At 44.0% G+C, this 27,556-nt stretch overlaps 1 protein-coding gene across 6 annotated transcripts in view; it reads left to right on the top strand.

Moving 5' to 3' along the window:
- The first annotated feature begins 345 nt into the window (after positions 1–345).
- Positions 346–27,556, top strand: part of stag2b (STAG2 cohesin complex component b) — a 186,465-nt gene continuing 159,254 nt past the window's right edge. For 3 of the 6 annotated variants that reach the window (XM_085999345.1, XM_085999385.1, XM_085999353.1), the window contains exon 1: positions 347–697. The gene's annotated coding sequence lies outside the window, so the exon portion shown is untranslated. Of the gene's footprint in view, positions 698–27,556 lie in introns of all 6 variants that reach the window. The other 3 variants (XM_085999360.1, XM_085999368.1, XM_085999395.1) reach the window with 2 other exon arrangements.

The raw sequence follows: 27,556 nt of genomic DNA, 5'->3' as shown, positions 1-27,556 counted from the left end.
TTTAAGGCTTTATTCTTTTCTTATTGTGGTCAATGGATTTACTTTGTAATTGATGAGTTGTATAAGTACTGTTGTACTTGAATAATAAAGAATAAAAACACACTGCACCACTTGCAGAGCGAGCCTATTTCCGGGTCTGCCCCAACCGCGCGATCCCTTCCCAGTTTGCCGCTGAGCAGGCAAGTGGACTGTCAAAGAAAGCGGTCGCGTCCTCCGCCCGGTAGGGGGAGCGCAAGGCTGGCGACATAGCGTCGCGCCACGATCTGCCGGTTGGGTGGCGATGGGGAAGCGGGGGGGGGTGAGAATTGGGCAGAAGGAGTAGCGGCAGCTGCCCGATAGGGGGCGGCCGCTAGCCGGGTGGCTCAACTCGGCGCTGGTGCAGGCCTGGGCCGCTGCCGACAGAGGGCGCAGCGCCTCCCCTGCGCTGCCCTTTGTCCGCCAGATGGCAGCTTCACCTTCAGTCGGAGTGAGCGCAACGACATAAACGGCCGCCTGCAAAAAAAAAATTAAAAAAAGAAAAAAAAATCAGTTAAAAAACAAGCATTTGACCCGGCGAGTGACAGCCCGAGTGCGGCCAGCTTCACCTGCCAGAGCTGTGAATATTAATAAACATCGAGAGAGAGAGAGCGTGTGGGGGGGGGGAAAGAGAAAAACGGAATACAACAGTTGTGGAGAGGGGGGGAAAAATAATAAAAAGGTAAGCAAGAGAATTTTTTTTGATTTTTAAAAAAAATCTAAAGAATGTTCTGGAAGAGGGGGGATAAAAAAGTTGTGGAGGATGGGAAGGTTGGTGCGTTTCTTTCTTTTTTTAGGCCTGTGTTTTGAGGAGAGAGATTCGGCAAAATGGAGGCCGGGCCGAGGTTTGTTTTTAAAATTCGCAATCGGGGCCTAGTGGGAAAGATCGAACGAGCGAGAGAAAGAAGGAAAGAAAAAGCACCAACCCCCCCCCCCCCGCCGCAGGTTAAACTACTCCAAGCCCTCGCCCTCCCTCCCCCGGACAAACTCCCGTCTCCCACCCGAGTCAAACTAAAGAACAAAACGCCCAAGTCGCTTTGAAAAAAAAATAGAAAAAAGATCACGTTAAAAATGAAAATCAAATTGGTGTTGGCGACATCGCAGGAGGGAGAGTGAGACTTTTTGGCGCCACTTTTATTTATTTTTTTAAAAACTTAACCTTTTAGAAACATTTCTCTGTCCTTAGTTCCACTTTTTTTTGTTGGAAAAAAATGGACAAGTCTGCAAACGGCGCTTTTATGCCGACGACGATCTTTTTGGGCAAACATTTTTTTTTGTAGCATCACTTCCTTATCGGAAATAGAAAAGCTGCTCGTTCTTGTTCCTCACGGCCGAGCCAAGATAGCAACTTCTTAAAATAAAGTGTTTTTAAAAAAAAAAAAATGTTTCTAGTGAGTTTATTTCGTGTTTAAAAAAAGGAGTTGAAGTAATCCTCTTGCAGAGTAAGAATGGCTGTAGTCATGTCCGGGTCCATGTGACAATGTTGTAAACACTTGGCGATAGAGAGGAGACATTATTCCACTAGAGTAGGGGCTTTATTTCATTTTTAATGACCTTACCCAACAGAAGTCGCTTCTTGGCACTTTTTTATTCCACATGCTTGCCATCTCTTTCAACATTTGTGTTTATGGATGATTATTTTTCAAGAAAAATAATTCACAGTAAACAGATCCCCATAAATCACCCTGCAATTTCTTAGCCACACCCTGTTTATGCCTAATCTGGTAGATTTCGTGGGAGTACTGTAACTCGGTTTCTTGTTAACCGGCGGTTTGTCTTTTTTTGTAAAGCAAACATGTTGGAGCGTAAGTCGTATTTCAAATTGGCTTTTTTGCTTGTTTTTTTCCCCTCCCAAAGCCTTGGATAAACTGTTGATGTTCGCAGGGAGTTTGGGCTTCTACACTTTTAAATGTTATTTCGCATTTACTGAGATACTTAAAAAAGAGACTGTCGGGAGTAAGCCTCTGATCCTATGTAAATTGTTTTTCCAACTTTGACTTGTCGCGTGTGCGTTTTCATCCAGGCGTTCACTATGCCACAGTTTACTCATTAAAAACAATACGTGGCCGCTTTCATCTTTATGTATCTGGACGTGTTTATGCTCAGTATAGTGCTAGTTGAATGGAAGTAAAGCCATCAGGGTTTTTAAACAAATTCAGTTGTTCTACATTTTAACTTGCAAATGAGTATCCTATTGACAACAGAAGGATCTTTGTTGTAGTTTACAACTGAAATATCCTAAGAGGAATTAAAATAGTGGACTCACAGTCCAGGTTACCACACCACAAATCGTTGTGGTAATACTCTTGTGTAGTTTGTGTAAATTCCTGTCTTTGGTTAGAACTTGCTCATCAAATTTGTGTTTGTGGTGTGTGCGCCAACTAACATTGCATCTAAGATTGTTTATAACTCTTGCGTGCACAGTTTATAAAGATGGCATGTCTCTTAGAATACCAACGAATGGCTATTAATATAGTAAATTGCGTTTTGTTGTGGTCAAGGCACTGGAATATCGTGAAATTGTAGCGATGTGAGTTGTAGAAATGCATAAGTAACCATAAATATTGGTTTATATATTGCACCAACAGTCTTTTTTTCTAACTTTTTAATGTTTGACTCTTTTGGTTTTGTATTTTTAATTTTTTTTACACTTTGATTAAACAATTATTTTAGTACTTAATTTGGTTAGAAAGAATCCAAATTGCAGTATATATTTAGGTAAAATTATAAGTAGGCTATGTGAACCAGTTTAGTTTTGTAGTTAAGTATTGTATTGAATCTCGGGATGGTTACCAGTGTTCTAAACCGGTGCTCAGTCCAAATGACGTCAGCATCTTACAGCACTGTACTCTGCAAGAAGCTGAAGGGGCTGTTGAACAGGAAGTGGTACAAGTGAACCCCAGCGTTCTTGGGTTAAATTTCTCAGCCAATAATGTCAGTTGCCCAGCTGAAAATTAGATTTCAGTGTCTGGTCTTGTTATCACAATAATGTTAGTCTTCTGAGAAACCGGGCATAAATGATTAAATTAGAGTACATGTAACAATGTGTATCTTGTTTGTACTGACTCAGAAAACAATCAGATCAGACTAGTTTAGGTTTCTGTGGGTAAAACATTCTAACAGTGATGACGTAAATGATCCTTGAATTGCAGTATTGGTAGTAACATTTTTTGAAAAATATCAGAACTGCAAGATAAACTGCTTTTATGCAATTAACATAGTTTAAAAGGTTTTATCTTTGGTGTTTTAAATACAGAATTGGCAGAAGAGAAAGCAGGCCTCAATTTCTTGAAGTGAAAATTAATTATTTTGTGCAGTAGACCTCAGTATTACAAAAATATATATTTTTTATAGTATGGAGTCCCTTTGATCGCTGCACTGGAGTCACAACTATTGAACAACAACTCTTTCGTATGGTAGTAGCAAAGCAAATCAAAAGAAAAGAACAACTTGTAACTCTAGTGACTTTGACAATGGGAGACTGGACACATTGCAAAAGTTTGAAGAGTTGCATGAGATAACAGAAGACATGGTCAAAGTGGATTTTGTGAAGGCTTTTATAGTTGGAGAGATGTAGAAAAGTGGAGTTTAGGAAGAGTTCTGCAGTTTAGGGCATGTTGACAGGAGGCACTGCCACTGACGGAGCAGGAGAGGGAATAAATACACAGTAAACAAATGGAAGAATGGAGGGTTTAAGCTTCTGGAGAGCAGAGATGGAGAAAGTAACAAGTAGGATGAAGCTAGGTCATGGTGCAAGGGGCGGTGGCGGGGGCTTTGTAAATGGAGATGAATTCCTGTACGTCTTGTGGTAAATATTGCTCTTGATTTGTGAGGACAGCATTGATTTTGACACACATGTCTGGTTGTGGATTTGGTTGCCGTTCCCCTGTTGCATGCCCATTTCTATTTTTTAAACTCAATCCTGTTGAGTTTCTTTCAGTTTTGTTGGCATCCGACTGCTGTCGATAACCCAGGTACAGTATCTTGTTAAAGCTTTTACATGCCTCCATTTGACTGATTGTGTTCTCTGGCTTCTTGCCAAATTGCTTAATGATTTGCAGTATATCTGGTCAACTGCTCCCAGCCTGGAAATCGGTGTTTATTTAATGTTGGTCAGAATTATTCGCGTACACATCCAGCAGTCCCCATAACTTGTTTTCCGTTGACCTGTTTAAAGAATTAATATGGATCCGTTCTGAAATAATCACAGAACTAAATTTAACTGTAGCATGTGAACTGCTGAGAGCAGCTTAATTTAGATTTGGTCTGAACGTGATGTACCCTCCTCCAGGATCATTAACGTGGGAAGGCATTGACCTAATTGTTGGAAGTCTTGTGATGCAATCATCATGACAGCTTTTGTTTTATTTTTTCTGGAAACTTTTTCATTGTGATGGCATTGTAGAAATATTTAAAGTTGTGTGACGGAAGCATGTACTAATGTTTTGTTATTGATCAATCTTACAGTGTGAACAATATTTGTTTATATTTATCTTCAGCTGGTAAAGCTTGTGTGGGTTGTTACTATTTCTAACACGTGCTAAGAGGCAAAAATGTGAACCATATTTGCTTTTTTTGCTACTGACAAAAGGGGATAAATTTTTCAAATTCTATTACTTTCCAAGTTTCTGTCAGCTGTGGACTTTAATGATAGTGACAAGCAAATAACTAAATGCAAATGATCAGTACTGTATAATATAATTGCAAAATACTGCAGATGCTGGAAATCTGAAATAACAACAGAAAATGCTGGAAATACTCAGCAGGCCAGGCAGCATCCGTGGAGAGAGAAACAGAGTTAACGTTTCAGGTCTGGGACCCTTCATCAGAACTGGAAAAAGCTGGAGCTGTAACAGATATTAAGCAGGTGCAGAGACAGGTGGGGGGGCGGGTTTAGGAGGGGAGGAAGAAATAGAAAGAACATCCTGTACTTTTGTAAGAGGCAGGAAAGATAAAATGTTGCAAATGGGCATGGCAAAAATCATACTGCATGAAAAATGGGGGCAGGGATAATTATCTGAAATTGTTGAACTCAATGTTGAGTCCGGCAGGCTGCAAAGTGCCCAATCGAAAGATGAGGTGCTGTTCCTCGAGCTTACGTTGAACTTCATTGGAACAATGCAATAACCCGAGGACAGAGAGATCAGAGTGGGAGTGAAGCGGTGAATTAAAGTGACAGGCGACCGGAAGCTCAGAGTCACCCGTACGGACTGAACGGAGGTGTTCCGCAAAGCTGATCAGTACTGTATGTTGTATTTGAGTAAGCTGTTGCAGGATCTCATCTGTCCAGTGATACCGCAGAAAGCTCACAAACACCTGTTCCCAGCTAGTGGTTGTCCCTGCAGCATTGTTTATGCAGAAATCATCTGGTAATAACAACCATGACCTATTAGGTTTATACATTCGAGAATGTCACCTTCCTTGTTTTACTGTGCTAGGACACATGGTGTCCTGCTAAACAAATGAAAAGCACCATTGCAGATGACATGATTGTGCAGTGTAGTACATTCTGAGTACTGTACAGTACCATGCACTGCATAGCTTTTTCCTCCTACTTTTCTCCCCTCCGCTCCTCGCCTGAAGGCATAATCTAGGAGCATATAGGAACAGGAGTAGGCCATTCAGCCCCTCGAGCCTGCTCTGCCATTCTCTTCGATCATGGCTGATCTGTACCAGACTTCCATTTACCCGCCTTGGTTCCATATCCCTTAATACCCTTACCTAACAAAATCTACCAATCTCAGTTTTGAAATTTTCAATTGACCTAGCCTCAACAGCCTTTTGCAGGAGAGAGTTCCAGATTTCCACCACCTTTTGCATGATCAGCCTAGCTCTAATTTAAAGTAAAATACTGCGAATGCTAGAAATCAAATATATAAACAGAAAATGCTGGAAATACTCAGCAGGTCAGGCAGCATCTGTTTCATGTCTGTGGCCTGTCATCAGAACTGTTAAATGTTAGAGATGTAGCAGGTTTTAAGCAAGTACAGAGGCAGGGAAATGGAGGGAGGGGAGGAACGAACAGGAGGGAAGGTCTGTGATAAGGTGGGAGTGATTTAACGAACAAAAGCGACGGTAGTGTCCGAAAATGGGCGCAGTGGCTATGATTTGAAATTGTTGAATTCTGTCGAGTCCGGAAGGCTGTAAAATGCCTAATCGATAGATGAGGTGCTGTTCCTGGAGCTTCATTGGAATGGAAGCTTGAGGAACAGCGGCTCATCTTTCGATTAGGCATTTTACAGCCTTCCGGTCTCTCCATCGAGTTCAGCAATTTCGAATCGTAACCACTACTCTCTTTTTAGGATATGATCATCCCTTTTGTCGTTTAAATCACTCCTGCCTTCCACCCGATCACAGACCTTCCCTCTTGTTCTTTCCTCCCCTCTCTTCTCCGCCCCGCCCCACTTTCCCAGCCTCTGTACTTGCTTAAAACCGGTTACATCTGTAACATTTTCCAGTTCTGATGAAGGGTCACAGACCTGAAATATCAACTGTTTCCCTCTTCACCAATGCAGCCTGACCTGAGTATTTTCTGTTTCTATTTCTAATTTTAAGGTGATGCCCTCTTGTCTGAACTCTCCCAGAGAAAATAGTTTCTCACTGGCTACTCTATCATATATTTTAATCATCTTAAACAGCTCAATTAGATTTTCTATACTTGAGGGAATACAAGCCTAGTGTATGCTATCTGACCTCATAATTTAAGCCTCGGTATCATTCTGGTGAATCTGCGCTGCACCCCCTCCAGGGCCAGTATATCCTTCCTGAGGTACGGTGCCCCGAACTGAACGCAGTACTCCAGATAGGGTCTAACCAGAGCTCTATACAACTGCAACATAACTTCCACCCCTTTGTATTCCAGTCCCCTTGAGAGGATTATTTCCCCCCTGCAGTTAAGATAATGCTCAATTGTTGCTTAAGGGTGCTTTCCCCAAGTGGCCATTCTTCAGGCGTGAGCCTAGGTACAGAGTGTCAGCAGGTTATTTGACCATTGGGGACATCACAACAGCACCTGGATACTAATCAGGAGTGGGAAACCTGGCTGATCTTACCCTCTCGTGACCCTCGAGGCATTGACACCAATTGTAACACATTTACTGTTGCCTGGGCTGAGATCAGCTAACTCAGAACAGGCCAGAATTCAAGCTTGGGGCCTTCCTTGTCTTTAGGGGCTTTGTTCTGCACTGGTAACAATGCATCAGTTGAGCCATTGGGGTGGCCAAAGAAATATTCCAAAATTCTTAACGAATATACATTCCATTGAGAAATAAAAACTCCAGGGGAAAAGTGATCCATGCATGGCTAACTAAAGAAGTTAAGGATAGTATTAGATTAAAAGAAGAGGCTTATAATGTTGCGAAGAATAGTAGTAAACCTGAGGATTGGGTGAGCTTTAGAAACCAGGAAAGTATGACCAAAACATTAATAAAAGAGCAAATAGAATGAGAGTAAACTAGCAAGAAATATAAAAACAGATTGTAAGAGCTTCTTCAAGTATGTAAAAAGGAAGAGAGCGGCAAAAGGAAACATTGGTCCCTTCGAGGCTGTGACATAATGGGGAATAAGGACATGGCAGAGGCTTTTTAAACAAATATTTTGTATCTGTCTTCACAGTAGAAGACACAAAAAGCATACCAAAAATAGTGGGAAACCAAGGGGCCAATAAGAGTGAGGATCTTAAAGTAATTAATATCAGTAGAGAAAAAGTACTTGCCAAACTAATGGGACCAAAAGCCGACAAATCCCCATGACCTGATGACCTACATCCTAGGGTTCTAAAAGGTTGCTGAAGAGATAGTGGATGCATTGGTTGTGATCTTCCAAAATTCCCTAGATTCTAGAACGGTCCCAGTGGATTGGAAGGTAGCAAATGTAACCCCGCTCTTCAAGAAAGGAGGGAGAGAGAAAACTGGGAACTATAGGGCAATTAGCTTGACATTAGTAATGGGGAAATTGCTAGAATCTATTATTAGGGACGTGGTAACAGGGCACTTAGAAAATTGGAATAGGATTTGGCAGAGTCAACGCAGATTTATGAAAGGGAAATCGTGTTTGACAAAGCTGTTAAGAGTTTTTGAGGATGCAATTAGCAGGGTAGATAAAGGGGAACCAGTGGATGATGTATATTTGGATTTCCAAAGGGCATTCCACATAAAAGGTTGATGTGCAAGAGCTCATGGGATTGGGGGTAATATATTAGCATGGATAGAGGATTGGTTAATGGACAGAAAACAGAGATTAGGGATAAATGTATCATTTTCCGGTTGGCAGGCTGTAACTTAGAAACATAGAAGATAGGAGTAGGCCTTTCGGCCCCTCAAGCCATTTAATGAGATCATGGCTGATCATCCAAATTCAGTGCCTTGTTCCTGCTTTCTCCCCATATCCCTTGATCCCATTAGCCTTAAGAAATATATCTAACTCCTTCTTGAATATATTTAATAAATTGGCCTCAACTGCCTTCTGTAGTAGAGAATTCTGTACGTTCACCACTCTGGGTCAAGAAATTCCTCCTCATCTTGGTCATAAGAACATAAGAAATAGGAGCAGGAGTGTGCCAATCGGCCCCTCGAGCCTGCTCCGCCATTCAATAAGATCATGGCTGATCTGATCCTAACTGCCAATCCACTATCACAGAACCATCTCCTGAATCTAACAGAATTAGACACACGAAATAGGAGCAGGATCAGGCTACACGGTCCCTGGGCCCGCTCCGCTACCCACAGGGCCATGACCGATCCGAACCTAGACTCATGTCCAAATTCCTGCCCGCTCCCCGTAACCCTTAATTCCCTTTACTTCTAGGAAACTGTCTATTTCTGTTCTAAATTTATGTAATGATGTAGCTTCTACAGCTTTTTGGGGCAGCATATTCCATGGACCTACCACCCTCTGAGTGAAGTAGTTCCTTCTCATCTCAGTTTTGAAAGAGCAGCCCCTTATTCTAAGACTATGCCCCCTAGTTCTAGTTTCACCCATCATCGGGAACATCTTCCCCGCATCCACCCGATCCAACCCCTTCACAATCTTCTATGTTTCCATAAGATCGCCTCTCATTCTTCTGAACTCCAATGAGTAGAGTCCCAATCTACTCAACCTCTCCTCATATGTCCATCCCCTCATCCCCGGGATTAACCGAGTGAACCTTCTTTGTACTGACTCGAGAGCAAGTATGTCCTTTCTTAAGTATGGACACCAAAACTGTACGCAGTGTTCCAGGTGCGGTCTCACCAATACCTTGTACAACTGAAGCAATACCTCCCTATTTTTATATTCTATCCCCCTAGCAATGAAAGCCAACATTCCATTGGCCTTCTTAATCACTTGCTGCACCTGCATACTAACCTTTTGAGTTTCGTGCACCAGAACCCCCAGATCCCTTTGTGCTTCAGTACTTTCCAGTTTCTTGCCATTAAGATAATAACTTGCTCTACGATTTTTCCTGCCAAAGTGCATAACCTCACACTTTCCAGTATTGTATTCCATCTGCCAAATCTCTGCCCACTTACTTAGCCTGTCTATGTCCCCTTGCAGGTTTTTTATGTCCTCCTCACTCACTACTTTCCCTCCCATCTTAGTATCATCTGCAAACTTTGATATGTTACACTCGGTCCCCTCTTCCAAATAGTTAACATAGATTGTAAAGAGTTGGGGACCCAGCACTGACCCCTGCGGAACACCACTAGTTACTGATTGCCAGTCTGAGAATGAACCATTTATCCCAACTCTCTGCCTTCTGTTAGATAGCCAATCCTCTATCCATGCCAGAATATTACCCCCAATGCCTTTTGGAAGTCTAAATACACTACGTCCACTGGTTCCCCTTTATCCACCCTATATGTTACTTCCTCAAAGAACTCCAGCAAATTTGTCAAACATGACTTCCCCTTCATAAAACCATGCTGACTTTGTCCTATTAAATTATGATTATCCAAATGTCCTGTTACTGTCTCCTTAATAATGGACTCCAAAATTTTACCTACCACAGATGTTAGGCTAACCGGTCTATAGTTTCCAGCCTTCTGTCTGCTGCCCTTTTTAAATAAGGGTGTTACATTAGCAGTTTTCCAGTCTGCCGGGACCTTTGCCGAGTCCAGGGAGTTTTGGAAAATTATTACCAATGCATCCACAATCCCTACCGCCACTTCCCTCAAGACCCTAGGATGTAAGCCATCAGGTCCAGGTGATTTATCCGCCTTGAGTCCCATTATTTTACCGAGTACCACTTCCTTAGTGATTTTGATCGTGTTTAGCTCCTCCCCCTCCCCCCCCCCCCCCCCCCTTTAGCCCCCTGTTTGTCCAGTGTTGGGATATTCTTAGCGTCTTCTACTGTAAAGACTGATGTAAAATATTCATTCAGTGTTTTTGCCATCTCCATATTTCCCACCATTAATTTCCCGGTCTCATCCTCTAAGGGACCAACATTTACTTTAGCCACCCTTTTTCTTTTTATATAACTATAAAAACTCTTACTATCTGTTTTTATATTTTTTGCTAATTTACTTTCATAATCTATCTTCCCTTTCTTAATCAATCTTTTTGTTATTTTTTGCTGTCTTTTGAAGTTTTCCCAATCCTCTCTCCTCCCACCAGATTTGGTTACCTTATATGCCCTTGTTTTTAGTCGAACACTATCCTTAATTTCTTTACTTAGCCACGGATGGCTGTCTTTTCTTTTACACCCTTTTTCTTCTCAGTGGAATATATATTTTTTGGAAGTTGTAAAATAACTCCTTAAATGTACACCACTGATCATGTATCGTCTTACCCTTTAATCTATTTTCCCAATCCACTCTACTCAATTCCGCTCTCATACCTTCATAGTCTCCTTTATTCAAGCTTAGCACGCTTGTTTGAGATCCAACCTTCTCACCCTCTAATTGAATATGGAATTCAACCATGTTATGGTCACTCATTCCAAGGGGATCCTTTACTAGGACATTTTTAATTAATCCTGTCTCGTTACACAGGACCAGATCTAAGGTTGCTTGCCCCCTGGTCGGTTCAGTTACATACTGCTCAAGAAACCCATCCCTAATACACTCAATGAACTCATCCTCAAGGCAGCCCTTGTCGTAAATGGCTTACCCCTTATCCTTAGACTGTGACCCCTGGTTCTGAACTTCCCCCGCCATCGGGAACATCCTTCCTGCATCGAGTCTGTCTAGTCTTGTTCGAATTTTATAAGTTTCAATGAGATTCCCCTCTCATTCTTCTAAACTCTAGCGAATATAAGCCTAATCGACCCAATCTCTCTTCATAAGTCATTCCTGCCATCCCAGGTATCAGTCTGGTGAATCTTCGCTGCACTCCCTCCATGGCAAGAACATCCTTCCTCAGATAAGGTGACCAAAACTGCACACAATACTCAAGGCGTGGTCTCACCAAGGCCCTGCACAACTGCAGCAAGACATCCTTGCTCCTGTACTCGAATCCTCGCTATGAAGGCCAACATACCATTTGCCCTCTTAACCGCCTGCTGCACCTGCATGCTTACCTTCAGCGACTGGTGCACAAGGACACCCAGATCTCGTTGCACTTCCCCTTTTCCCAATCTATTGCCGTTCAGATAATTTGTCTTCCTGTTTTTGCCACCAAAGTGGATAACCTCGCATTTATCCACATTATACTGCATCTGCCATGCTTCTGCCCAATCACCCAACCTGTCCAAATCATACTGGAGTTTCTCTGCATCCTCCTCACAGCACACACGCCCACCCAGCTTTGTGTCGTCTGCAAACTTGGGGATATTACATCTAGTTCCCTCGTCTAGATCATTAATATATATTGTGAATAGCTGGGGTCCTAGCACCGATCCCTGTGGTACCCCACTAGTCACTGCCTGCCACTCGGAAAAAGACCCGTTTATTCCAACTCTTTGCTTCCTGTCTGCCAACTGGTTCTCTATCCAAGTCAGTACCTTACCCCCAATCCCATGTGCTTTAACTTTGCACGCTAATCTAATAGATTGGGCCTATACTCCCTGGAGTTTTGAAGAATGAGGTGTGATTTAATTGAAACATATACGATATTGAGGGGATTGACAGGGTAGATGCTGAGAGGTTGTTTCCCCTGGCTGGAGAGTCTAGAACTAGGGGGCATATTCTCAGGATATCGGCCATTTAAGACAGAGATGAGGAACAATTTCTTCACTGAGGGTTGTGTATCTTTGGAATACTCTACCCGAAAGAGCTGAGGATGCTCAATCGTTTAATATAATCAAGGCTGAGATAAAGTGAGTTTTGGACTCGTGGGGAATCAAGGGGTATGGGGTTTGGGCGGGAAAGTGGTGTCGAGGTCTAAGATCAGCCATGATCTTCTTGAATGATGGAGCAGGCTTGAAGGGCCGTATGGCCTACTCCTGCTCCTAATTCTTATGTTCTTATATGCCCAGTTCTGCAAAACTTACACTGATTCACCATTTATTCATTGTGTAGAATTATGAATGTAGTAAGAACAAGTGTATTTTTAATATCTGAATAGAATGTCTGCACTCATTGTAGATATTTTTGAGAAGTTTTTCTGATTCAGTGTAGATCCATGCATGAGGAAGAAGATATGAGTATCTGCCGAGAGTTGCTTTTTTGTAGTTGTGTGTGCTTCAGCTGAACACAAATGTAGTTGCGGAGTTCAATGTAAATGTATAGATTATAGGTTGCATGTGAAATATCACATTGGAAGAATGAGGATGGATTAATTTTTCCAATTTCATTCTGTCACCCCACCCCCTCCAAACAAGAACCATTCTAAAATTTGTTGCACAAATGCTGCACAGACTGGCTTTGATATTTACTGAAGCTTAAATTAAATGTTTTTTTTCTGCTTGACAAACTTGATGGTATTATGTTGGTGTCGATGATGCCAAAAAAGGAGCATGTGACATCATAATAGGAGTTTAACCATTTGTTAGAGAACAGGTGCAGTAAGTCATGAAGTAAGTCATGAAGTATCAGATGTAACTAGACTGTAGAGAAATAGGAAGCATAAGTATTAATTATAAACTTAAATTTCTTTGTTTATTGACGGATGAAAATTTGAAAGTGATGTACTCTTAGGTAGAATTTTCAGTGCTCCTTTTCTACTAGCTTTAAATGACCTTTGCCTGTTTTTTAGCCTTAACCATACTGCACTGAAACCCTTCCCTGAAACCTGACTTGCTCTGGTGTGTTTACATGGGTGCTAGCAGCCCTCGGGCATCATCGACGTTCACGTGTGTGTAGACTGTGTTCCAGAAGGGTTTTCAATTTTTTCTTTCTCTCCCTTTCTCCCCCGCGTGCCACCCTCGCCCCTTCTTTCTGGAAGACTGGATCAAATTTATGCTGTGGTACAGTTCCACGCATACTGGGATTCTTACAGTACATTGCTCAAGTCGCTACTCTTTATCTGTTCACCTCGAAAGTGCATGTTAGTAGGCTAGAGAAATGTTGGAACATCATAACCAAGTCAGATACTGCCCTAAATCAGTGCTTGTACATGCACACTTTCCACCAGAGAATGCAATCTGGAGTGTGAGCCTGATTGATTTTTGTTTTGTTGACACTGCGTTAGCGAGGGGAAATGGGCCCGTTGTAGAGCCCCACCATTGACCTGGCTGAAATCAATAAATGTAGCAGACTGGGTGTGAATTTATTTTGGAACCATCATGATCTGCAGAAAGGCTCAAAACAAAATGGTGTATTTGCCTACGTGGTCATGGGGAAGCTTTGTAGTTATGGCTTAATAGCTTAATCATTGCAACCATGTTCTTTGCTCACATCCAGTAAAGGTTTTTTTTGTAAAATGTTTAACTTGTCTGAAAACAGGCTAGTTTGTTCAAGTCACATATCTACAATATCACGTGGGATACCCATCTTGTGTTTCTCAACGAGTCACTCCAGGCAATCGGGGTTAAGTCTTGTTTGTTTACACCTCAAGAATCCTACCTTCTGCTATCACTAAAAATCATTCCTAGGACTCTATAGTTTGACCAGTGTACATTTTATGTTGTTTCTGTAATTGTGTAGATAGAAACAATTTCAAATTAGTGCATTTGACTGCAGTGTTCAGCGCCATTTGCAACTCCACAGATAATGAAGCAGTCCATGCCCGTATGCAACAAGACTTGGACGACGTTCAGGCTTGGGCTGATAAGTGGTAGGTAACATTCGCGCCATAGAAGTGCCAGTCAATGACTATCTCCAACAAGCGAGAGTCTAACCACCTTCCCTTGACATTCAGTGGCATTACCATCGCCGAATCCCCCACCATCAACATCCTGGGGGGTCACCATTAACCAGAAACTTAACTGGACCACCTGCATAAATACTGTGGGAATAAGAGCAGGTCAGAGGCTAGGTATTCTGTGGTGAGTGTCTCACCTCCTGACTCCCCAAAGCCTTTCCACCATCTACAAGGCACAAGTAAGGAGTGTGATGGAATACTCTCCACTTGCCTGGATGAGTGCAGCTTCAACAACACTCAAGAAGCTCGACAGCATCCAGGACAAAGCAGCCCGCTTGATTGGCACCCCATACACCACCTTAAACATTCACTCCCTCCACCACCAGCGTACCGTGGCTACAGTGTGTACCATCTACAAGATGCACTGCAGCAGCTCGCCAAGGCTTCTTTGGCAGCACCTCCCAAAAATGGCAGCAAGCGCATGGGGACACCACCACCTCCAAGTCACACACCATCCTGACTTAGAAGTATATCGTCGATCCTTCATCGTCGCTGGGTCAAAATCCTGGAACTCCCTCCCTCGCAGCACTGTGGGAGTACCATCACCACACGGGCTGCAGCGGTTCAAGAAGGCGGCCCACCACCACCCCCTCAAAGGCAACTAGGGATGGGCAATAAATGCTGGCATTGCCAGCGATGCCCTGATACCATAAATGAATATTTAAAAAAAGGAAAAAAAATTGAGATAAAACCAGGCAATGTAGGAACTGCTACATCATCTGTAGAAAATTACAGTTCACATCTATAAATACAAAGCTTTTAATTAAAAAAAAAAGTAATTTTAACATTTGCTTTAATTTTTATTTAAATTGCCATGTTTGGACCATTAAAATAGCCATTCAGCAAATATTGTATTTTATAACCTTGTGTAATGGGCACTTTTATTAAGTGCTGAGGATGTAATTAAAGGTGCCATTTTCTATTGTGATCAATCTGTGAGGTCCATATTATCACACTGAAAAATGTCCCTTAGTCATATTGCAAGCTTCTATGATGAATATAGAACCAAATTTTCAAGGGACAACTGTTTGTCATTATATATAAGAAAGTAGATAAGATTTTACTAATTATTACTGTGGACTTCAGTAAGATTCTTAGTATATTTGAAGTGACTTGGATTATGATGCACTGGAGCTTGAGCAGTTTTACAAAATACAGTATTATAATAGGTATTGCCACCATTTAAAAATTGTACAGAAGATTTGTCTGAGAAACTAAATGTCCGTTTTTAACTAAGTTTTAAGAAGCTGCAGAGTAATCCTGCGCAAGGACCTTATGGTTTGTTTCTGCTTGTATATCCAGTGACCCTGGGCTAGGGGAAAGAAAAATCAGACTGTGTTCTTGTTCCTGATTTTGTCCAGTTGTCCTGCTAGAAAGTGTGCACATAACTGTACAGGAGGACAGGATTGAGCTTCGCAGTGATATTTTCTACAGTTGATTAACCTGTCAACACTCTCATGTTTACTCATGAAGAATGGTGACTTCAATAAAATACTGGAGTCATTGATTTCAATGGAAATAAAAATTGTGTGATTTTTTTTGCAAGGGTCAGATAGGTGATCTGCCTTGATGGTTTACAACCCAAATGTTGGAGATGAAAATCCCCTCCCCCCTCCCAGTGTCTATTGAACTATGCATCTGTGTATCAGCAGCTTGAAGGCAGAAAATTAGATTGGGGGAAATGGCTGTCTTGGATCACACCAGTGGTTTTTATTCTCCCACCCTCCTTATCACAGTATCTGTGTCTTGAATGATTCCAGAGTCTTTGCATTCAGTACCCTACCTGGAACACATAACATGTATTTTCTATTCTTTGTTTGAAGAAGTGCTTTCTGATCAGTCCTAAACTTAAGTATATTGTGTCATCAGTATGATGGGGATAAATTACATAAATTACCTCGAGTGTCGGTTTACTGGGAAAATAAACCACTGAATGTTGCATTGCATGGTAGGAACAGTTTTCATCAATGAGCGTGCGGTGTAACTTATGGTGCATTTATGCTGTAACTTCAGCATTACTGCAAAGCAGAAACTGCTTCACAGTGGCATTGAAGTTGCAGTATAATTCCAGAGTTGCGACCCAACACTGTTCTGGAGTCTCGGGGAGGCAGTCTTGCACTGGTTGACATTACTGGCGTGTAGTGCCAGTGTAATGTCAGATCTGAATGAGAACAAGTGCAGGTGGCCCTTTGGACCACTTTTAAAGCTGTCTTGGAGTTGAATTAAATATTTTGAGAATGTGGATACTTGGACCTGTGCTGTTTAAACATGTAAATTATACCAGCTGGGAGAACATATTCAGAGCTTTCTTTTGGGCACGGGAATTGTCGTTTGCGCCAGGCTGTATAAATGAGCCACTGTCTGATTAGAACCAATAACTGCAGGATAAAAGCACAATTAGTGTACTTAACAAAAATAGACACTTGGGTATTAAGTAACGAGGAGCCTTTTAAGGCTGTAAACACAGTGTTCAGGTGTAAATGCCTATCAATTGAATACTTTTAGCTTGTACTGTATTGCAGCACATTTTTCTGTATTTACATACCTGAAATACATATAGCCATACTCAAGTTGATACTGTAGTCTACTATATTCAGTATGAAAGCAGTTTTATAAAATTATCCATTGCAGTTAAGCATGCACAGTATGAATTGTGCAGCAGTAAATCAGCTTCTCATTTTGTGGCAAGCAGGTTGATGAGGGGTTGTCTTAATTGTTTATGCAACTTTCTTATACAGTCAAATATGAATTCAAATCTGGTGCCGTATAACCTCTCCAGTGTCCATGTTTGTTCACAGCTCTTGTCTTTATCCTAAATCAGTTATTGTTTTTCCCAAACGCCTTCAATTTAAAATTCTCATCCTTGTATTTAAATATCTTTTAGACCTATCTCCTCCAGCCGTAAAATTACTTCCACCCTCTTTCTCCGCCCCCACACCTCCCACCTGTTTCTTCTCACCAGTGGCTGCCATGCCTTCAGTTGTCTCAGCCCCGTGCTCTAGAGTTCACTTCTTGAACCACTCCACCCACTTCCCTTCCTTTAAGTCCCTCCCTAAAACCCACCTCTTTGACCAAGCTTTTAGTCACCCCAGCTACTGTCTCCGTCTTTGTCTCACCATCCATTTTATCTGATTTCTGCCTCTGAAGGATTATAACAGTTGAGTATATGATAGCGATTTACTTGTACTTCTTGCAATCTAGTATACTGTATTCGCTGCTCACGATGTGGTCTCCTCTACATTGGGGAGACCAAACGCAGATTGGGTGACCGCTTTGCGGAACACCTCCGTTCAGTCCGCAAGGGGGACCCCGAGCTTCCGGTCGCCTGTCACTTTAATTCACCGCTCCATTCCCACTCAGACCTCACCGTCCTCGGCCTCTTGCATTGTTCCACGGAAGCTCAGCGTAAGCTCGAGGAACAGCACCTCATCTTCCGATTAGGCACTTTACAGCCTTCCGGACTCAATATTGAGTTCAACAATTTCAGATCATAACCCCGGTCCCTATCATATTTCTATATATATTTTTTATCCACACCTTTGGTTTGTGCCTTTTCCCTTTTTTTCTCCCACATGGCAGCTGTCTCTCATTCCGCCAGCACATTTCACACTTCATCTAGAGCCATTTTTTGTCTCTTCACCTGTCTTATTACCATCTCGTCTCATCTTGAATATCTCTTAATGTCTCTTCACTTTCCTTTTGTTCTTTCATCCCCTCCCCCATTTCCCAGCCCCCAAACTGGCATTTTAATCTGTTTCATTTCCTGCCTTTTTTTCCCTCAGTTCTGAAGAAGGGTTTCAACCTGAAACGTTGACTCTATTTCTCTCTCCACGGATGTTGCCTGGCTTGCTGAGTTTTTCCAGCGTCTTCTGTTGTTATTTTTGAGTACATGATAGCATTGTTCATCAAAAAAGAATAGCTTGTTAGTAGCCGAATAGCTGAGATAGTTGATCATATCTAACTTACAACTAGTTGGTCACAGGTTCGAGTTCGAGATAAACATGCTTATGCTTGGGAGTTGGTTTCATTACCAAGCCTACTAGTTTGATGGCAGTACTTTGCTGCAAATAGGGCATTCAATTTTGGGAGAAAGAAAGACTTGCATAATATAAGCACCTTTCACAACCACTGGACGTCTCAAAGTGCTTTACAGCCAATGAAGTACTTTTGAAGTGTAGTCGTTGTTGTAATGTAGGAAACGTGGCAACCAATTTGCACACAGCAAGCTCCCACAAACAGCAATGTGGTAACGACCAGATAATCTGTTTTAGTGATGTTGGTTGAGGGAAAATATTGGTCAGGACACTGGGGATAACTCCCCTGCTTTTCAAAATAGTGCCATGGGATCTTTTATATCCACAGGGCATCTGTTTAATGTCTCATCAGTACTGCATTCGAGTGTCAGCCTAGATTTTTGTACTCAAGCCTCTGGAATGGGACTTGAACCCACAACCTTCTGACTCAGGCGAGAGTGCTACCAACTGAGCCACAGCTGACATTAGGAGAGGAATTTAAAAACTGGTATGGTCAGTTTGCACATTATCAGATCATAAGAAATATGAACAGAAGTGGGCCATATGGCCCCTCGGGCCTGCTCCGCCATTCAATAAGATCATGGCTGGCCATCTACCTCAACTGCACTTTCCCGCTGTATCCTTTGATTCCCTTTGTGTCCAAAAATGTATTGATCTTAGTCTTGAATATACTCAACAACTGAGCATCCACAGACCTCTTGGGTAGAGAATTCATAAGATGTGCAACCCTCTGAATGAAGATGGGATGTGCTTATAACAGATATAAAAATGCTCTTGTTATATCCTAATTTAAAAAAAAAAAGGATGGAAGTTGGGAAGGAAGAAAAGCAAAAGTCTCAAACAATTCTTTATAACAACAGCAACTTACATTTATATAGCACCTTTAATCAGTCGTCGGGAAAATACCGGAATCCGTTGCTAAGGAAGTGGTATCAAGTCACTTAAATCATAACATGATTAGGCAGAGTCATGGCGGTTTTATAAAAGGGAAATCATATTTGACAAATTTATTAGAGTTGTATGAGGATGTAACTCGCAGGGTAGATAAAGGGGAACCAGTGGATGTAGTATATTTGGATTTCCAAAAGGCATTCGATAAGGTGCCACATAAATGATTATTAGACAAGATTAGGGATCATGAGATTGAGGGTAATATAGTAGCATGGATAGAGGATTGGTTAATGGACAGAAAACAGAGAGTAGGGATAAACAGATCTTTTTCAGGTTGGCAGGCTGTAACTAGTGGGGTGCCACAAGGATCAGTGTTGGGGCCTCAGCTATTTACAATCTATATTAATCTAGATGAAGGGACCGAGTGTAATGTATCCAAGCTTGCTGACGATACAAAGCTAGGTGGGATAGTAAACTGTGATGAGAACACAAAGTCTGCAAAAGGATATTGATAAACTAAGTGGGCAGTAAGGTTGCAGATGGAAAATAATGTAGGAAAATGTGAGCTTATTCACTTTGGTACGAAGAATATTTTTTAAATGGTGAGAAACTTTCAAATGTTGTTGTTCAGAGAGATTTGGGTGTCCTCGTGCAAGAAACACAGAAAGCTAGCATGCAGGTACAGTAAGCAATTAGGAAGGCAAATGGCATGTTGGCCTTTATTGCAAGGGGGTTGGAGTATAAGAGTAAGGAAGTCTTGCTACAATTGTACAGGGCCTTGGTGAGACCACGCCTGGAGTACTGTGCACAGTTCTGGTCTCCTTCTCGAAGGGAAGTGTATGCTTGCCTTGGAGGCGGTGCAACAAAGGTTCATTAGATTGATTCCTGGAATGAGAGGGCTGTCTTATGATGAGAGATTGTGTAGAATGGGCCTATACTCTCTGGAGTTTAGAAGAATGAGAGGTGATCTCATTGAAACATACAAGATTCTGAAGGGGATTGACAGGGTAGATGCTGAGAGGTTGTCTCCCCTGGCTAGAGTGTCTAGAACTAGGGGGCATAGTCTCAGGATAAGGGGCAGGCCATTTAAGACTGAGATGAGGAGGAATTTCTTTACTCGGAGGGTTGTGAATCTTTGGAATTCTCTGCCCTAGAGGGCTGTGAATGCTGAGTCTTTGAGTATATTCAAGGCAGAGATAGATAGATTTTTGGACTCTAGGGGAATCAAGGGATATGGAGATCGGGCTGGAAAGTGGAGTTGAGATCGAGCCATGATTTTGTTGAATGCTGGAACAGGTTCGAGGGGCCTTATGGCCCACTCCTGCTCTTACTTCTCATGTTCTTAACATAGTAAAACGTCCGCAGGCGATTCACAGGAGTATTATAAGACAAAAAATGTGATACTGAGCCACATAAGGACAAATTAGGGCAGGTGACCAAAAGCTTGGTCATAGAGGTAGGTTTTACAGAGTGTCTTGAAGGAGGAAAGAGAGGCGGAGAGGTTTAGGCAGGGATTTCCAGAGCTTAGGGCCGAGGCAACAGAAGGCACAGCCACCAGTGGTTGGGCGATTATAATCAGGGATGCTCGAGGGCAGAATTTGAGGAGTGCAGATATCTTGGTGGGGTGGGGGGGTTGTTGGGGTTGTGGGGCTGAAGGAGATTACAGAGATAGGGAAGGGCGAGGCCATGGAGGGATTTGAAAACAAGGATGAGAATTTTGAAATCGAGGCGTTGTTTAACCGGGAGCCAGTGTAAGTCAGCAAGCACAGAGGTGATGTGTGAACAGGACTTGGTGTGAGTTAGGACACGGGCAGCCGAGTTTTGAATGACCTCAAATTTACGTAGGGTAGAATGTGGGAGGCCAACCAGGAGTGCATTGGAATAGCCAAGTCTAGAGGTAACAAAGGCATGGATGAGGGTTTCAGCAGCGGATGAGATGAGCCAGGGGTGGAGACGGGCGATGTTATGGAGATGGAAATAGGTGGTCTTAGTTATGCTGCGGATATGTGGTCGGAAGCTCATTTCAGGGTCAAATATGACACCAAGGTTGCGAACAGTGTGATTGTTAGGGAGAGGGATGGAGCCAGTTGCTGGGACCAAAAACAATGGCTTCGGTCTTCACAATATTTAATTGGAGAAAATTTCTGCTCATCCAGAACTGTATGTCGGACAAGCAGTCTGACATTTTAGATGCCGTGGAGGGGTCGAGAGAAGTGGTAGTGAGGTAGAGCTGGGTGTCTTCCGTGTACATGCGGAAACTGACATGTTTCCGAATGATGCCGCAAGCGGCAACATGTAGATGGGAAATAGGAGGGGGCCAAGGATAGACCCTTGGGGGACACCAGAGGTAACGATGCGGGTGTGGGAAGAGAAGCCATTGCAAGTGATTTTCTGGCTACGATTAGATAGATAAGAATGGAACCAGGCGAGTGCAGTCCCACCCAGCTGGACGGCGGTGGAGAAGGATGGAGTGGTCAACTGTGTCAAAGGCTGCAGACAAGTCAAGGACGAGGAGGGATAGTTTACCTTTGTCACATGACTTTGATGAGAGCTGTTTTGGGACTGTGATGTAATCTTTATCCAAAGTAAAATTCACTATTAAAGGACTACAAAATATTTTTTGTTTGAACTCCAAATCTGTATCTTGGTTAATATTGAAAATCAGAAGTCAACAGTCGAAAATGTTGTCTCATTAATTTAAGCTCCACATGCAGATGAATATGGTGGTCAAACTGGGGGCAGATATAATGTTACACTTTAAAAAATGTAACATCCCCACCTACACCTGGGAATCGCTGGCCCAAGACCGCACAAAGTGGAGGAGAATCATCGGGGAAGGCGCCGAACACCTCGAGTCTCTTCGGGAGCAAGCGGAAGCCAAGCGCAAGGAGCGCACGTCAACCCAAGCACCCCGCCCCTTCAACCACCGTCTGCCCCACCTGTGACAGAGACTGTAGGTCCCGCATTGGACTCATCAGTCACCTGCGAACTCATTTTTAATGTGGAAGCAAGTCATCCTCGGTTCCGAGGGACTGCCGAAGAAGAAGAGCTATAATGTAGGAGAATTATTGTAACACTCCCTCTTAATATAAGTGGTGCAAGTATACAGTCAACTGCAAGTGCCCCTTTTGTAGAATTGTAATATATCACTTATAAGCTTGTCTTAATATAGGTATGAACGGAGTGAGTGATCCTGCCCTGGCAGTATGGCTGCGAACTGAGAGTCATTGACCCTGCCCTGGGAGTATGGGTGGCGAATGAGTTGATGTTCAGTGTGCAGAAAAGGCAGAAATAGTTTGCAAATGTTTTGCGGCACGCACCTAATTGAGTGCTGCAAAAGAATCGAATGCTTAATAGAAATAACAACAGAAAATGCTGGAAACACTCAGCCGGTCAGGCAGCATCCGTGGAGAGAGAAACGAGAGTCAGCGTTTCAGGTCTGGGACCTTTTGTCAGAATTGGAAAAAGTTAGAGATGTAGCAGCTTTTCAGCAAGTACAGAGGCAGGGAAACGGGGGAGGCGAGGACTGAACAAAAGGGAAGGTCTGTGGTAGGGTGGAAGGTAGGAGTGATTAAATGTTGCAAATGGGGATGGCAGAACCATCAACAGCTGTCGCCTGAAAAAATAGGGGCAGAGGTTATAGTCTAAAATTGTTGAACTCAATGTTGAGTCCAGAAGGTGCTGTTCCTCGAGCTTCATTGGAACAGTGCAAGAGGCCGAGGCCAGAGTGGGAGTGGAGCGGAGAATTAAAGTGACAAGCGACCGGAAGCTTGGGGGCCACCCTTACGGACTGAACAGAGGTGTTCCACAAAGCCGCCACCCAATCTGCGTTTGGTCTCCCCAATGTAGAGGAGACCGCATCGTGAGCAGCGAATCTATCTATCTTCTATATTATTTTATTCTCTATATATATATATATATATATATATATATATATAATATATATATTTTTTTTTATATATGTATAAAAGAGCTCTTCTGTCTGTTTCTGTCTGTCTGTCCTTCCGTCTATCTGTCTGTATGTACTCTACACACTCAAGTTATAGAGCGTACCTACACATGTGTTATATCAAAAGAAAGCTTATGATTCCGGAATGGTCATAAGCGTATTTACTTTTTGGTCAGACAAAAATTGTTCAGATGGTATCCAAAAAACGTTCAAAATTCCGCTCATTAGCATTGAGTGACGTGAAGGTTGACCAATTGTACAGTCGAGCGACCTGACAGTTGACCAATCGCTGCGTCACGGGGGCGGGTTCATTGCGTGTGCGGGCAGGCCATCCTAGAGTTGAGTGACGTGATGATTGACCAATCCTACAGTCCAGTGACCTGATGGTTGACCAATCGGTGCGTGTGTGGGCGGGCCTAATCCTTATGAGCTGAGGTGAGTGGCCGCCATCTTGATTCCTAACTCTTCCTTTTTCCCACATTCTGCGTGTTTATTTTCAAATCTACATTTCCAGCAAAAAAAAAGTTGCTTTTAAAACACAATTAAATTGTTTTTAAAAAAAGTTCATTGATTTGTAAATATTTTCTCTAACCTCATTAATTTTCCTACCTTTCACCGTTTTTGCAGGCCTCGAAGCCTCGTCCTCTGTTCCCCAGCCACGCCCGAGCTAGGCACCTCCCGTCCCGCTCAACAAGCGGCCCGCGATCGCTGCCATCTTTCTAAAGGCTGGCCGGGCGGGTCTGAGCCGAGCGTAGCCACCGCTGCCATCTTTCTAAAGGCTGGTGGGGCGGCACGGAGCTCCGCGTACCCATCGCCGGCGCTGGGCTCGGGTGCTTTGTGGCCTGCGGCCGAACGGCGGCTGCAGAGCTCGGGCTGACCGGGGCGCTGCGCTCGGCTGGGCCATGTCAGTGCGGGTGCCCAAGGCCCTGGGGCCTAGCCTTCTCCAACCGCCGCCGGCAGCGCAACTCTCAACACTGGCAGAGGGGAGAGGGTCTGCTGGCTCCCTCCCTCCCCTTTCTCTCCCCTTTCTCCCCCCCCTCCCCTTTCTCCCCCCCCGCCCCTTTCTCTCCACCCGCCCCTTTCTCTCCATCCTCCCCCCCACTTCTTCCTTTCCCCCCCTACTTCTTCCCCCCTCCCCCCTTCTTTCCCTCTCTCCTTGTCTCTGTCGCTCTCTCTCCTCCCGCCCCCGCGCGCCCCGGCCCCCCAGGTCGCGCGCGCGCCCCGGCCCCCCCAGTCGCGCACAACCTACCGCGAGGCCCGGCCGGACTCAAGTCGCGCGCGCTGACTCCTGCCCCACCCGCCTTTACTAACATGGTGGCGACGCTCGGCTCAGGCCCGCCCTCTCCAGCCTTCACAAAGATGACGGCGATCGCGAGCCACTTGTTCAGCGCGACGGGAGGTGCCTAGCTCGGGCGTGGCTGGGCAACAGAGGCCCAGGCTTACAGGCCTGGAAAAATGGTTAAAGGTAGGAAAATTCTAGATGTTACAGAAAAGATTTACAAATTAATTAACTTTTTTAAAAAACAATTTGTGTTTTAAAAGCAACTTTTTTTTGCTGGAAATGTAGATTTGAAAAGAAACACGCAGAAAGCGGGAAAAAGAAATGAAAAGTTTGGAATCAAGATGGCGGCGACTCACCTCGGTTCAGAACGATAAGGCCCGCCCACACACGCACCGATTGGTGGACCGTCAGGTCACCGAAGTGTAGGATTGGTCAATCGTCCCGTCACTCGACTCTAGGAAGGCCCGCCCGCACGCGCCAGGAAGCCGCCCCCACCATGCAACGATGGGTCGCTCGACCGTACGATTGGTCGACCTCGACGTCACTCGATGCTAATGAGCGGAATGTTGAACGTTTTTTGGATACCGCGGGCGCAATTTTTGTCTGGCCGAAACGTAAATACTCTTATGGTTCTGGAATCGTAAGCTTTCTTTTGATGTAACACACGTGTAGGTACGCTCTATAAATTTCGAGTTTATTCAATACAGACAGACAGACGGAATGACAGACAGAAGAACTGCTTTATATATAGAAGATAGATAGATAAAATAAAAAACTAGCTGGAGTGCCTGGCGGTGCCGAGGGTTTTTTTTGAGGGCGCGCGCGCGCGACTTGTGGGGGGGGGGGGGCGGCGGGGCGGCACGCGCGCGCGACTGGGTTGGGGGGGGGTGCTCGGGGACTCCCCCCCCCCCCCCCCCAAGTATTGTATAAGTTGCACAAGAAGTACAAGTAAATCGCTGTTTCACCTGCAAGGAGTGTTTGGGGCCCTGGACAGTGGGAAGGGAGGAGGTAAAAGGGCAGCTGTTGCGTCTCCTGCACTTGCACGGGAAGGTACTGTCGGGAGGGATGGGGCTGTTGGGGGTGATTACGGAGTGGACCAGCGTGTTGCGGAGGGAGCGGTCCCTTCAGAATGTTGAAAGGGGAAGGGAGGGGGAATATGTGTTTGATGGTGGGATCACGCTGGAGGTGCCGGAAATGGCGGAGAATGATCCGTTGAATGTGGAGGCTGGTGAGGTGAAAGGTGAGGACATGGGAAATCCTATCGTGGTTCTGGGAGGGAGGGGAAGGCGTGAGAGCAGCAGTGCGGGAAATGGAACGACACGGTCGAGGGCCACGTCAACCATGGTGTAGTGGAATCCTCGGTTGAGGAAAAAGGAAGACATATTGGAAGCATGAGTATGGAAGGTGGCATCGTCAACAGATGCGGCGGAGATGGAGAAACTGGGATAATGGAGTAGAGTCCTTACAGGAAGCGGGGTGGGAGGAAGTGTAGTCCAGGTAGCTGTGGGAGTCAGTGGGCTTTTAATGGATGTTTGTCGATAGCCTATCACCAGAAATGGAGAGAGAAGTGCAGGTGCAGGCCCTAGAAATAGTAGATGCATTGCTGGTCATCTTCCAGAACTCGATAGACTTTGGAACAGTACCCATGGATTGGAGGGTAGCTAATGTTACCCCACTGTTCAAAAAAGGTGGTAGAGAAAAAGCGGGGAATTATAGACCGGTAAGCCTGACATCGGTAGTGGGGAAAATGCTGGAGTCCATTATAAAAGATGTAATAGCAGAGCACTTGGAAAGCAGTGACAGGATCGGACAAAGTCAACATGGATTTACAAAAGGTAAATCATGCTTGACTAATCTACTGGAATTTTTTAAGGATGTAACTGGTAAAATAGATAAGGGAGAACCAGTGGATGTGGTGTATTTGGACTTTCAGAAGGCTTTCGGTAAGGTCCCACATAAGAGATTAGCGTGCAAAATTAAGGCACATGGAATTGGGGGCAAGCTATTGACTTGGATAGAGAACTGGTTGGCGGACAGAAAGCAAAGAGTTGGAATAAACGGGTCATTTTCCGAGTGGCAGGCAGTGACTAGTGGGGTACCGCAAGGATCGGTCCTAGGACCCCAGCTGTTCACAATATATATTAATGATCTGGACGAGGGAATTGGATGTAATATCTCCAAATTTGCAGACGACACAAAGCTGGGTGGGAGGGTATGCTGTGAGGAGGATGTCATAGAGTCATACAGCACAGAAAGAGGCCCTTCGGCCCATCGTGTCTGCGCCGACCATCAATCCCTGTCCAGTCTAATCCCATTTTCCAGCATTTGGTCCATAGCCTTGTATGCAATGGCATTTCAAGTGCTCATCCAAATGCTTCTTGAATGTTATGAGGGTTCCTGCCACTACCACCCTTTCAGGCAGTGAGTTCCAGATTCCAACCACCCTCTGGGTGAAAAAGTTCCTCCTCAAATCCCCTCCAAACCTCCTGCCCCTTACCTTGAATCTATGCCCCCTTGTTATTGACCCCCCGACTAAGGGGAAAAGTTCGGCTTTACCCTATCTATGCCCCTCATCATTTTGTACACCTCAATCAGGTCCCCCCTCAGCCTTCTTTGCTCCAAGGAAAACAACCCCAGCCTGTTTAGTCTTTCTTCATAGCTGAGGCGCTCCATCCCAGGTAACATCCTGGTGAATCTTCTCTGCACCCTCTCCAAAACAATGACATCCTTCCTATAGTGAGGTGACCAGAACTGCACACAGTACTCCAGCTGTGACTTCACCAGCGTTTTGTACAGCTCCATCATAACCTCCCTGCTCTTATATTCTATGCCTCGGCTAATGAAGGCAAGTATCCCATATGCCTTTTTAACCACCTTATCTACCTGTTCCGCTGCCTTCAGGGATCTATGTACATGTACACCAAGGACCCTCTGACCCTCTGTGCTTCCTAGGGTCCTACCACTTATTGTGTATTCCCTTGCCTTATTTGTCCGTCCAAAATGCATCACCTCGCACTTTTCAGGGTTAAATTCCATTTGCCACTTTTCCGCCCATCTGACCAATCCGTTTATATCGTCCTGTAGCCTGAGGCTTTCCTCCTCGCAATTTACCACCCCACCAATTTTCGTGTCATCTGCAAACTTACTGATCATACCTTTTACATT

The sequence above is a fragment of the Somniosus microcephalus genome, chromosome 1 (assembly GCF_052327205.1).
Source record: "Somniosus microcephalus isolate GS21.2 chromosome 1, FLI_Smic_1.0, whole genome shotgun sequence".
Taxonomy (NCBI): domain Eukaryota; kingdom Metazoa; phylum Chordata; class Chondrichthyes; order Squaliformes; family Somniosidae; genus Somniosus; species Somniosus microcephalus.
The sequence above is the reverse complement of the archived record's forward strand: the minus strand, read 5'-3'. Positions and strand labels throughout refer to the sequence as shown.